At 40.0% G+C, this 14,097-nt stretch overlaps 1 protein-coding gene across 1 annotated transcript in view; it reads right to left on the reverse strand.

The window, feature by feature from the left end:
• The window catches only part of TET2 (tet methylcytosine dioxygenase 2), a 117,469-nt gene that overhangs the window by 72,726 nt on the left and 30,646 nt on the right, over positions 1-14,097 (reverse strand). Inside the window, exon 2 of the mRNA XM_015558090.1 lies at positions 4,743-4,888. The gene's annotated coding sequence lies outside the window, so the exon portion shown is untranslated. The remainder of the gene's footprint in view (positions 1-4,742; positions 4,889-14,097) is intronic.

Here is a 14,097-nt window from a genome sequence, read left to right on the forward strand (position 1 = left end):
GCTGTGCAGTCGGGGGGCGGGCAAGGGGGAGGGGCCACTGGGGTTGGCCAGCCGTGTGAGGTTGGCTGTGGGAGTGCATTGACCATCAGGGGGCAGCTGCTGCATTGAGTGTCTGCCTCCTGGTGGTGAGTGCACATCATAGTGACCAGTCATTCCACCATTCGGTCAATTTGCATATTACCTCTTTATTATATAGGATGTCACCCCAATAAATTCAATAAATAAAAGAAAGCAACATTTGATGTCTTAATTTTAAAATCTAGGTAGTGATTTAAATTTGAGAAAACAGAAACCATTTTTCTTCTGAAAGATAAACAGAAAAATGTACAATAATAGAAATACTAATCCATCTCCAAACTATTAGAGAGATAGAAAGATGACATTTTGAATCAGAAAACATCAACAATGACTAGGAAGGAGAATCTAAGTGTATGCAGGTAATGACCCCCTTCCAGTCCTACCAATACTTCCTTGACCCTTTCTAAACAAGTTAGATCTGTTCTGTGAGAGAGGGTAAAAATGTCCACATTTTTAGAAGAACAGCTAAATACAGTGCTAATGGGCACATCCAAACCTCCCAGTTCTCTTCTCCATAAGCAAATTGGTGAAATACAAATCACTAACCCTTTTTCCCTGCAGGTGTGGCCCAGTGGTTGAGTGTCAACCTATGAACCAGGAGGTCACAGTTCGATTCCCAGTCAGGGCACATGCCCAGGTTATGGGCTTGATCCCCAGTGGGGGACGTGCAGGAGGCAGCCGATCAATGATTCTCTCCTATCATTGATGTTTCTCTCTCTCCCACCTCTCTCTTTCTCTCTGAAATCAATAAAAATGTATTTTTTAAAAAATCACTAACCCTTTTTACAGCCAGCATGGAGAGTGGTGGGAGAGAAGCTCGCAACATGGAGACTCGAGGCCAGCCCAAGTGTTGCCAACAGCTAATGGCATGATCTTAGGGGAGTCTTGTTTCATCTCTGGGTACACTAACTTCCCTATTTCTTTTAGCACTGACACTTAATTGGTCATTTTAATACTTGAAGAGAAACTTTGACTCTTCTCCTATATCTCCCATGTACAATCAGTGATTAAATCCTCATGATTTTTCCTTGAAGGATATCAAAACCATCTTCTTTTTTTAGTATTATTATCATAATCCATGTTCTCAACCCCCTAAATCACTCTAACCACTTCCTCCATTCCCCTGCTCTTCCACACTTGTCAAAATAATATTGTTAAAGACCTGGACCACCTTGTTACTTACTGCTTCAATTGTTCCTCAATATTTGTAGCATAGTATGTAATAATCTTAAGCCTGGCCTTGGGGTTTTAAAAAAATTTGGCCTTACCTGCTCTTCCATCTTTTCTCTCACTACTTGCCAACTCTACACAAGATTGCCTGCCTCTGCCCCTCCCCTTTCTCTATGCTTAGTAGACCCCTGCCCTCAAAGGCAACATCCTAATTTCACTTCACCTCATGTAGTTTCTCCTCCACCTGTCTCTACTGGCATATCGTCTGTGTGTGTGTGTGTGTGTGTGTGTGTGTGTGTGCTGGTTGTTTCATGGCAGAGTGTGAGAGCTATGCAACTGGGATGTCTACAAAAAGTAACTTTAAAACTTTTTCCTTGGCAGTTTCTTTTTTCAGCATTACTGAGGTAAAAATGACAGAGCTGTAAGATACATATACATAATGTACAATATAATAATTTGATATACATGTACATTGTGAAAGAATCCCTCCATGAAGTTATTAAGAAAAATACTCATCACCTCCCATGTTTACACTTTTCTTATTTGGGGTGAGAACATTTAAGTTCTACTCTCTTAGCAAATTTCAATTGTATGGCACTGTTATTATAGTCACCAGGTTACATATTAACTCCTCAGACTTTATTCATCTTATAACTAAAAGTTTCTACCCTTTTGCCAAGTATCCACATTCTTTCTGTCCAAGATCAAGGCCATGACCTGCCACGTTTTGTGTGTGAAGTCTCCTCCGTTTTAGTCTAGACCCGTGATCGGCAGACCATGGCTCACGAGTCACATGCGGCTCTTTGGCCCCTTGAGTGTGGCTCTTCCACAAAATACCACGTGTGGGCGCGCACATACAGTGGGATTGAAACTTCGTGGCCCATGAGCAGAAGTCGGTATTTTGTGGAAGAGCCGGTATTTTGTGGAAGAGCCACACTCAATGGGCCAAAGAGCCACATGTGGCTCGCGAGCCGCAGTTGGCCTAGCCGCAGTTTGCTGACCACTGGTTGTCATACCATTCCTTGAACTTCCAAAGTTCTTATCTGTACCATGTGGGTGACTCTTTATTGGTGGGATACGATTATGTGGCATAAGCTGCCCCGGCTCTCTTTGACTCCCTCTGGAAAACCTCTCACTGCTCCAGGGTGGCTTTGCTCTTCTACCTTCAATGTGCTTTTTCCCGTGTACCTTCATGGTTGCGTTTGTATTCCTTATACACACTTTCACTAAAAAAATAGTCTTCTCGTGCAGTCTTTCTTGATGACTCCACCTTCAACTACCTCAACAAGCCCCCAATTTTCTTTTTCTACTATAAATTTTTATGCTTAACACTTCTTTATGTTTAACATACTGTATACTTTTATTTATTTATCTTGTTTATGTCTGAGCTAAATTCTAGATTCTAAGCTAAACAAGGAGAAAAACTTTGATCTGTTTGGCTTATTAATGCATTTTAGTTCCTAAAGAGTGCCTGGTATTTTATAGATACTCAAAAAATACTTTTTAAATAAATTCCCTATTAAAGAACTGAAAGCAGCATTAATAATAGTAATTAATAATATAAAATTAAGAACTCACTATGTGCCAGGCCATCCTCATATTGTCCATATAATATTATATGATCCCATTAGTATTAACTATGACATATTTGTCCAGCAAAACAAGATCTAAATAGGTTAAATAATTTTCCAAAGGACATACAGCTAATAAATGTTACTAAAAGATAAGTCCTAGGCTTATTTGTCACTGAAAATAGGTCCTAGACTGAGCTTATTCAACTATAAGAGCATAAAGGCAAAATAAGATGTTTTTTGGACATGAGGGAAGAACTACTCTCAGAGTTTACTTATAAAACCTTTTTGTTTTTTACACACATCCAATACGTTAATTTCCTGACCTCATATCTTGTTAGCAATTTGTCTTACACTTTTTCCAAAGCTTCTGCACTTTCTTACCCACCCTTCACCTCCAAGAAGTGACAATCTTATGACTTCACTAAAGAGATAGAAATTCCATTTTAAAAAACTCTTTCAGTTCTCATGTAAGGTCAAGTACAGAGTGAGAAGTCACAGTCCTCACAGTGAGAGAGGCAAAGCACCTAGTAGGGGAAGAGGGGAAACGCTCAGAACACTGTATTCATAATTGCCTAAGATTTTCCAGCATGAGAGGGGAAAGAGGAAGTCTATTTTCAGCGACAATGATGACTCTAAAAACATTAACATGCAAGGGGGAAATTTTCATTCTGAGAGTTACTACGGTGCTGAGTTCTCTTTCCTTTGCAGAGTGACTTGAATTCCCAGGGCAGAGAGGTAATCTAGGCAGAGGCACTTGCCCCATGTCTCGAAAATGGCAACATCAGGAATCATGGGAGTTCAACTGAGGACACCCTGGAAAGGATTTCAGCACCAGGTCAGTCTCTCAGAAGGATCAAGTGGCAGAGTGCATACTTCGCGTCTGGAGTGAGAGCAGAGATTGCAGCCACACAGGCTTTTTAGAAGATGTGTTATGTGAATGCATAAACAAAACTCAGGGACACCCACGCTGAACTACCCCCTAAAGGAGTTGCAGAAGGAAAAAGAAAAGCCTCAATCTTCCTTTTCTCTAACTTCTATGTTCTTTCCTTCAAGGCCCCTATGATTTTAATTGGCTTATAGTAAAGACAAAATTATATATGGTAGAATTCATGGTAGTCTTCACCTTAAATATTTTTTTTTTGGGGGGGGGAGAGTGGGGAACTACACCAATTCCCTACTTCTGTTCATCCATATAAATGATAATGATCTGATAAATAACCCTTAGGCCAGGACATCCATTAGCGAGTCAGTGGCATTCAGAACAAATTGAACTTCATTAGGATCAACTATAAGAGCATGATATAAAAAGTGTTTGGTGTTTTCCTCTCTGTCAGTACCTCTATTTGTGTTTTTTAGAAAAATCATGTGGAAAATAAAAATCATGTGAAATATCACATAGGTTTTCCTGAGTTCTATGATTCTATACTTTAGTTCTCCCCTAGTTCTGTGGAGCCAAATTGTCATGAAACCCAGCTGCCTAGGCTCAGTAGGTGCTCACTTTTCAGCCCAGCAAATAACAACTGATAGAATTCTTTTGGTCCTGAACAAGACTGGGACCAAGTGGCCACAGTGAGGTAATAATGGACAGGAGAGATGCTGCGACAAGTGGTTCTTGGTGTGACATTTCTCCATGCTTATCGTGAATGTTCTTACCTCTCTTTAAATTCACAGATATTAAGAATCTGATGAAAAATCTTTTCTCTAGAAACAAACCCAAAAAATGTATATACACAAAACTCAGCACATAATTTTAGGGAATTCATAGATCTTAAAAATCTAAGCTGTGTGTCCAAAACACAGATAATAAAGGTAGTTGAGAGAGTACTGAGTAACTGAGGGTTGAGGTTGGAAGAGACATTGACCACTACGTTGGAAATAAGCTTCTGGCAAACCAAGCACCAATGGTCCCCACTGTCTTACCAGCAGCTCTGTCCCTCACGGCTCCTCCTGGATCATGGCCTGTTGGCTGCTGTGGAGCCCATCTCCTGCTTCCAAGTGCGGTAACTCAACAGGAACAAGGGCAAGTAAACAATCTTGAGAGGGTCTGCTGCTGAATGTGGGCCAGCCTGGGAAAGACACAGAGCGAGTATTTTTAAGTTAGCAAAAAGGAACAAGGCATGCACATCTGGTATGAAAGCTATTACGCAGAGTTTAAATGGTTTAAGATGCCCATAATTGGATATTTCCACTACACCGTTGGCTGTTAAAAAAAAAAGAAAGAAAATTAAGGTTGGGGGATATTTCTCGAAGCAGCGACGCTCCCAAATGCACCACAATAACATTGTCTAATATTTGTCGCGCACTTTGCAATGCCCAGAGCATCTCCACCTGCCTCAGTGCTCCTCACATCTTGATTGTGAAAATCAATTAGGCTGGGGGCCCACGGGCTTCTAGTCCTTCATCTGTTTAATCCAATAGCTCTCAGCCTGGGTTGTAACAGTATCACCTGTGTGTGAAGCGGAGGCCTCTGCTCAGAGATTCTGATTTGTTGGGCTAAAATGTAGCCTTATGCCCCCGGGGACCTTAAGGTGCAGCCAGGATGGAGACTCATTCCATTAAGCCCTTGTACTTGTTGAGAGGTAGCACTAATTTAACCCATAAGTAGCCAATGTTTATTCAGAACGCTATATCAAAGCAATGTGCTAAGTGCTATGGAGCAGGGAAAGCAAAACAGCACACATGCCTTAAAAATATAACCCAATAAAATACATTCTTTAAAAATACAACCAAAGTGCACTGGTCAAAGATACAGTAAAAATCTTGGGTGCTACAGAAGGCGGAGATTACCAACCATGAAGTAAAGGAGAAAGTGGAATGCATGGTTTCAGAAAGTCTTCTTGAGTTCTGAGAGCAGGTGGGATTCAGAGAAAGACAAAGAGGAACAGGAAGAAAACACCTGTCAGGCATTCAGAGCTGTAAGAATCTGTACAGCAAAATGAAAGAGAATAAAAAGCCCATTCTTTAAAGGAACATCCTAAGAATTCGAGAGGCAGATTTGAGCCAGAACACGAAGAGTATTGTTAAAATGGTTAAAGGAATTGGGCCATTTTCCCAAATATCTGAAAATACTATCTGGAACAGTATTAGAAGCTGTTGAAGGCTGATGTCCCAACAGGTCTTAATAAATTTACTGGGTTCTTAGTACGTGCCAGACAGTGCTGGATGCGTTACATATGTAACCTCACTTAACGCAAACAGCCGGTGAAGCAGTAATGGCCCCTATCGTACAGAGTAAGAAGAGAGGTCGCTTGATTTTCTCACACGGAGCTGGAAATGGTGCGCTGAGACTGGGGCATGTTGTTTCCTAACAAATATGGCATCATGTAGGTTTTTAAAAATTGAGATCTAGTTCACCTACCATAAATGCATCCTTTTAGAATATACAATGCAGTATTTTTAGTATATTCAAAGAGTTGTGCCATTATTGCCACCATCTAATTCCAAAACAATTCCATCATTTCCCCAAATAAATCAGTACCCATTAGGAACCATTCATTCCTCCTCCAGCTAATTGAATTTCGGTCTCTATGGCTTTACCTATTTTGGATATTTCTAATAAATGCAATCATGTGAAAGTTAGCTCTTTGTATTTGGTTTCTTGTACTTAGCATAATGTTTGCAAGGTTCATCTACATTTTAGTGTGTATTACTACTGCACTTCTTTTTATGGGTAACATTCCACTGTAGAGATATATCACACTTTATTCATGATGAATGTTTATTTCCACTTTTTGGCTATTATAAATAATGCTGCTTTGAACATTTACAAGTATTTTTTATTGTGGTAAAATGTATGTAATATAAAATTTACCATCTTAACCACATTTTAAGTGTATAGTTATATGGTATTAAGTATATTCACCATCCATCTCTAGAACTTTTTCATCTTCTCAAACTGAAACTCTGTACCCATTGAACACTAACTTTCCATTTTCCTTTTTCCCAAGCCCCTGACAAACATGATTCTACTATGTACACATCATATAAGCAGAATCTTACAATATTTGTCCGTTATGTGACGGGTTATTTTATTTAGCATAATGTCTTCAATATTCATGTTGTAGCAGGTGTCATAATTTCCTTCCTTTTTTTTTTCTTTTTACCATTTACTTTATGCTGAATTACTCCTGGGCCATACATTTTTGTTTCTTCAGTTTCGTCTAGCATATCGTTTTTGTCTGTGTAATCTTCTATTCTGGCTTAGGAACAATCTGCTCTTTTTCAGGAAGGATCCTCCGTGTGGCAGGGAGAGCTCATGTGTGGGTTAATCCACCTGTGAGCTCTGTAAACTCTGAGCTACATCTTAGGCATGTTGTTCACATGGATCTGCTCAATGGCCAGAAAGTCTACATCTAAACCCTTAAGTTCAGCATGACTCTCTGCATTTTTAAGCATGTGCAGCAAAAATTGAGCACTTTTTGGGCCACCGACTGTGCCCCTAATGTCCACCCCACTGTTTGGTTGACGGGATGGCATACGTTACTTCTGTAAACTGACATCCTTCGGAAACTTGGTGGCTGTTCGGATATGCATACCCTTGACGGCCTAGGCCGTTTCACAAGTGTGCACGAAGATTTTAACCTTTTGACTTGTATGACTCTGTGGGATTTTCTGGGTCAAGTAAATAGCAAACCATTTTCAGAAGTTACCTCTGGCTGCTTACGGAAAGAGCTCCTTCCTTTTTTAAAAAATATTTTTTTATTGATTTCAGAGACGGGGGAGAGGGAGAGAGAAATAGAAAGATCAATGATGATGAGAGAATCACTGACCAGGAATAGAATCGTGACCTCTTGGTTCATAGGTCACTGCTCAACCACTGAGCTACACTGTCTGGGAAGTTCCTTCCTTTTTAAAGGCTGAATAGTATTCCATTATAGGTATATATTACATTTTTTTAAAACACTCATTTGTCGATAGACACTTAGGTTACATCCACCTTTAAGTTATTGTGAATAATGCTGTTTTTAAAAATATATATTTTATTAATTTTTTACAGAAAGGAAGGGAGAGGGATAGAGAGCTAGAAACATCGATGAGAGAAAAACATCGATCAGCTGCCTCCTGCACACCTCCTACTGGGGATGTGCCCGCAACCAAGGTACATGCCCTTGACCGGAATCGAACCTGGGACCCCTCAGTCCGCAGGCTGATGCTCTATCCACTGAGCCAAACCAGTCACAGCGAATAATGCTGTTTTGAACATGAGAATTCATTATTTATTATAAGTTTTTGTGTGAACATATGTCTTCAATTCTCTTGGGAGTGGAATTTCGAGGAGTGGAATTGCTGGGTCATATGGTAACTCTATGTTTAACCTTTTTTTTAAAAAATATATTTTATTGATTTTTTACAGAGAAGAAGGGAGAGAGATAGAGAGTTAGAAACATCGATGATGAGAGAAACATCGATCAGCTGCCTCCTGCACATCTCCTACTGGGGATGTGCCCGCAACCCAGGTACATGCCCTTGACCGGAATCGAACCTGGGACCTTTTAGTCCGCAGGCTGATGCTCTATCCACTGAGCCAAACCGGTTTTGGCACATGTTTAACCTTTTGAGGAACTGTCAAACTGTTTTTGAAAAGTGGCTGTATTATTTTACATTCCATCAGCCATGTATGAATGTTCCAATTTTCCCACATCCTCACCAACACTTGTTATTGTCTTTATTATAGTGGGAGCGAAGTAACAGAAGATTATGGTGTTATAAATTACTACAAGCATGATACTGGCATATTGCAGTAGTTCAAATGTAAAATGGCAAGAGAACAAGAGGGTTCCAGAGGAAATGAAACAAAATGATCAAGCAGGAAAATATTACTGGTTGAGAAGTGGACTTTAGTAACATTCTAGATGTCGGAACAAAAAAATAGACTCAATTATAGTAATAAAGCTTTGAGTTTGGTAGCTTGAAAGAATGGTGGTATTAATCAGAGAAACAGATAATTCTGGAAAGGAATCTGAAATGACAAAAATACATGTTGACATGCTATATTTGAGGAAGCTATATAATCCAAATTAGTAGTTATCAGGCAGGTGAAGCTCAGAAGGTCAGGGTTGGAGACAAGGAAATATGTCTTGCTTTTTGGAAGGATCAAAGAAGCCTTGGTAACACTAGAAAAGGGTCCTGTATATGCTGAGATTCCTAAGGCTGGGTTTAGCAACTTATGGACCAAACATTGAATAAGGCAGAGTAACACAACTACACATTTGCCTTCCTGTTTTTTTTTTGTTTAAAATGGTAAAACAAAATTTAATTAGTAAAAATAGCATACTTTACGCTCAGAGTTTTATTGGAACTGTAGCTATAAGTCCCTTGAATTGGTATTCAATTTTTACCGATACTTTGGGGCAATCAGGACAGGGGTACCCTTGGGTCAGGACAGTGTGAGTAGGCTGATTGGCACCGTCCTCAGGGCTGGCATCGGATCGGAAGTCCTAGAGGGATGAGTGTCACTACAAGCAGTGATCGGGTTGGCTGGGAACCCAACTGGCAAACTCTCAAGGAGGGACGTTCCAGTTTTCTATGCCTAAAACAACCCCCCTTATAATCAGAGGCCATCTCAACAAATAGAATGTACACCTGTAAGAGATCACAGGCCTCTTGTGAGAACACAGTTCCTCAGTGGTCAACAATCTGGCTTTGTTCAAGTGTGGAATGGCTCCAATACGATAACATTCAGAAATTAATACAGTGATGACTTGTGTGTTTGGGCACCTGTTTTGAAAGAGAAGTTTAGTGATACTATTTATGAGGCTATGGTCAATAATCTCAAAAAAGATGCAAAATACTGGCAGTCAGCTTATACACTGAGTTTTCCCTCTGACCCAAGATACTGAGATTATAGAAAAAACAAACAAACACACTGAGAATGCAAAGCAGAATAAACATGAGGGTAACTGTTGCTAAGACAGGTTCAGACAAGAGCCCGAGAGAGAACGAGAGGGAGGTTGAGAGACATCTAAGAATGGGAGCCTATGAGTTCATTGAAATGTTCTTACTCCCACACACACGTCTGCATTTTTAATTAAGCAAAAATAAACCTCATTGTCAGAGTTGCAACCTTACTAAGGGTATGTGGTTCCAAGACCGATTCTTCTTTGTTTCCCCTACATTGAAACCTATTCTGGTATATTTTATCTTCATCGACTGTTCACTGTGTTTTAAAAGGGTAATAGGTACTTTCTACAATATTTTCCAGAATGTAGGTGAACAATAACAAAAACAGCTAAGATTTATTGAATGTCTTAGTCGCTTAATCCTCAAAATTCTATCCGTCACGCCCCTCAGCACACACTCTGCCGGTGGCAGGCCATGGTGCCTGTGCTCCACACCATGCCTCACAGCCGCCACCCGCTGAGAGTCAATGAAGAAAACATCTCATTTTGGCTAAAGGTAGTTATCCTACATTCAAACCCTGGAAACAGATACTTTCTCTCAAAAAGCAAACACAACTTTTCTCTACAAACCAGCCGCTCCACCTGTGAGCACGTGTGTATCAATGTGAGCTATGCACCACGTGTAGAAATCTTTCCTTGGGCTTTCAATACATTGTCCTTGCAACAGCTGGATCCATTCATGATCAGAAGTCATTAAGTACTTCCGTGACAAACAGGGGACTGTTATCCTGTGGGATCTAGTCCTTCCTTTCCTGTCTTTTGCTGTTGTTAGTCCTCACCCGAGGATATTTTTTCCATTGATTTTTAGAGAAAGTGGAAGGAAGGGAGAGTAGGAGGGAGGGAGGGAGGGAGGGAGGGAGGGAGAAACATCGATGTGAGGGAGAGATGTAGATTGGTTTCCTCCCGCACACAACCCAGGTACATGTCCTCGACTGGGAATCGAACCCAAGACCCTTTGGTGTGCGGGCTGACGCTCTAACCACTGAGCAGCACCAGCCAGGGCTCCCCAGTCTCTTCAGAACTTCTAAGTAATAGATGTTTCTTTCTGTTGTAATGCTGCCTTGGCTGCTTCCCAGTTCAATGTGACCCTCCTCCAGGTCCAAGTGGGGTCAGACTGGAGTTCACTGAATAGCAGGTTACTGACCACAGCAGAATATGCCCACAAAATGGTTTTCTTCCCCTTTCTCCCTCTCTCCTCACTCTCTCTTATACACACCCACACACATACAGACCCACACTCTCTTTCTGTAAATAATGGTCCCACCTGTATGGTGCCCAATAGGAAGTGCTATTTCAACAATGTCAGTTACTTGGCAGCAATGGCTGTTCTATTAGTGCTTTTTGAAAACAATCCCTCCAGTAGTCAAAGCTCTAAGAAAACTAAAGGAGGTCCTCTTGGACATTTACTCCCTACACTTTCTAACACATTTTTCCTCAGAGTCACCAGTAAGCATTCACAGAACAAGTTCCACTAAGACAGTGGTCAGCAAAATGTGGCTCGCGAGCCACATGCGGATCTTTGGCCCCTTGAGTGTGGCTCTTCCTAAGCCTTACGAGTACCCTAACTAAGTTAATAACAATGTACCTACCTATATAGTTTAAGTTTAAAAATTATGGCTCTCAAAAGAAATTTCAATCATTGTACTGTTCATATTTGGCTCTGTTGACTAATGAGTTTGCCGACCACTGCACTAAGATAAAAACAGATATACACCAAACAAGATTGTTTCTAACCAACAGCCTTTATAGCAGCGGTTCTCAACCTGTGGGTCGCGACCCCTTTGGGGGGTTGAACGACCCTTTCACAGGGGTCGCCTAAATACATCCTGCATATCAGATATTTACATTACGATTCATAACAGTAGCAAAATTACAGTTATGAAGTAGCAACAAAAATAATTTTATGGTTGGGGGTTACTACAAGATGAGGAACTGTATTAAATGGCCGCGGCATTAGGAAGGTTGAGAACCACTGCTTTATAGAATTAAAATTGTCAATCAAAGCTGAAATATTAGGCAGCAGTTATAAACTGTTTAACACATTGTTTGCAGGTAGTTTTTATCGCGCGCTAAGAGGTGGCGCGGGCCATTTTTGCTAATTTTTTTGTGCAAATGGCAACGTTCAGTAAAATTACGATAATTTTAGTTTACGTATTTATACGTTACCCGCATTCTACTGCTAGTCTATAAAAAACGTATTAATACGTGTCCTGTGCTCTACAACCAGTCAACGTAAAACGTATAAATATGTTTCCTGCATACACTGTGTTAATATAGTATTTCCATTGCACAAAGAAATTATTTAAGAACCAAACAGAAATGGAGAGGTACAGGTATGAATTCACTTGACATTGTTTATAGATGATCAGATCAACTTCTATATCTTCCAGAAACAAATAAAACAAGGGGGTGGGGGGACAAGAAAACATATATTTTTTAAAAAACCAAGATGGAAAACCCACATTAGACGAAAACATGGAGTAAAAAACAAGCAGAAAAAGCATATATAAATTCTTGCATCTGGAACACAAATTTCTATGACACTCTTACACTTGCTAATACTTGACCTCTTTGGTCAGAGACCTGGATATTATAAACCAACTAGAGGCCCAATGCACAAAATTCGTGCAAGAGTAGGCCTTCCTTTCCCCACCTGCTGGCTGGCACTGGCTTCCCTCTGGCACCTGGAACCTGGGCTTCCCTTCAGCCATGAGCAGGCACCTGGGACCCGGGCTTCCCTGGCAGCCCCGGCTTCGTCTGGAAGGACTTCCAGTCTAATTAGCATATTATGCTTTTATTATTATATTTTATATAGTATTACTATTTTACCCTTCTGACACTGATACTCCATAACTTCATGACCTGAACCAATCACCTAAGGAAACTAAAGACTACAGATGCCTATAAAGAGTTGAATTATAGTATCTCTGTTCCAAACCAGACTTAGGGCTTTATCATTCTATGACTTAGATAGCTCATTAAATGCAAATGAAAAAAAATACATATGTAAAAAAGGAGATATTGCACAAATGAATAAGATAGAAACATGAACAAAATTATATTGGTAGAATTACATCTATTTAAATACACTTAAATAATATTAAAACTTTATAATGAATAATCCTTAAATTGTAGTATGTAACTGCAACGATAGTCACAATACCTATTATTTATTCCAAAGAACTTTTATAATGTATATTCTACTCGTTTAGATACAGTGATTTTATAAGTGATGTAATGGGATTTTTCAGAGTAATGAGGTCACTACCATGGTTCATTTAGACTGAATTGCTAACTGCATCCATTTATAACAGTAATAGATTGAGGGATCGATAACCTGGCAGACTGTAACTGCTTTAAAAAAAAACAAGAACGCTTCAAACCTATAACATTAACTGAGATATTTAAAAATTAGTTCATTTTCCCTACTCTTGAAGCCCTCCTTCCCATCCCTTTAAGAGAGATGGGAAGTAAAGGCTACATTTTTAAATTATTCACTAGCCCAGAGACTATCTTCATGCAAAGGTGCTGTAAAGTCACATGAGCTATATGAGTGAAGGTATAAAGCCATTACATTAATAACATCAATATAAACATCAAAGGATCAATGAGAAAAATTCTAAAGCTTGATGACATGGCACACATTATAGAACAGAACATTTTAGACTATATATAAAACTTCCAGCATTTGATTTATGATGATTTTTAAAAAGTAAAATTACTGCCCAACTGGCGTGGCTCAGTAATTGAGTGTCAACCTATGAACCAGAAGGTCATGGTTCAATTTTCGGTCAAGGCACATGCCCAGGTTGTGGGCTTGACCCCCAGTGTGGGACATGCAAGAGGCAGCTGATCAATGATTCTCTCTCATCATTGATGTTTCTATCTCTTTCTCTCCCTCTTCCCCCCTCTCTAAAATCAATAAAAATATTTATTTTAAAAAAGCAACATTACTTCAGTTATAATACTATACTCTAAACATTTTGTACTCTAAAAATTTAAACAAGGAAAATTCATCAAATCTTATTTCCAATAAAAAGGCAAAGGAGAGAGGAAAACTCCACAATTTCCCCAAAGATTCTAATTTTATCTTGCTCCTTAAAAATGGAGTATTAGGTATCGGAGAACCAAGATGGTGGCATAGGTTAAGGCTGGAATTTGCTGCCTCGAACAACCACTTCAAAAGTGAAACTAAAAGACAGAACGGACATCACCCAGAACCACAGGAACGCTGGCTGAGTGGAATTCCTACAACTAGGAGGAAAGAGTAATGCATACGGACACTCAGAGGAGGCGCAGTGCTGAAGTCAAATTCTGAGGTGCGGAGTGCGCGGAGCGGGCGGCGGCGGAGGGCGCGGTTGGCGTTTTCCATCGGG

The sequence above is a fragment of the Myotis davidii genome, unplaced genomic scaffold (assembly GCF_000327345.1).
Source record: "Myotis davidii unplaced genomic scaffold, ASM32734v1 scaffold967, whole genome shotgun sequence".
In the NCBI taxonomy this organism is placed as follows: Eukaryota; Metazoa; Chordata; class Mammalia; order Chiroptera; family Vespertilionidae; genus Myotis; species Myotis davidii.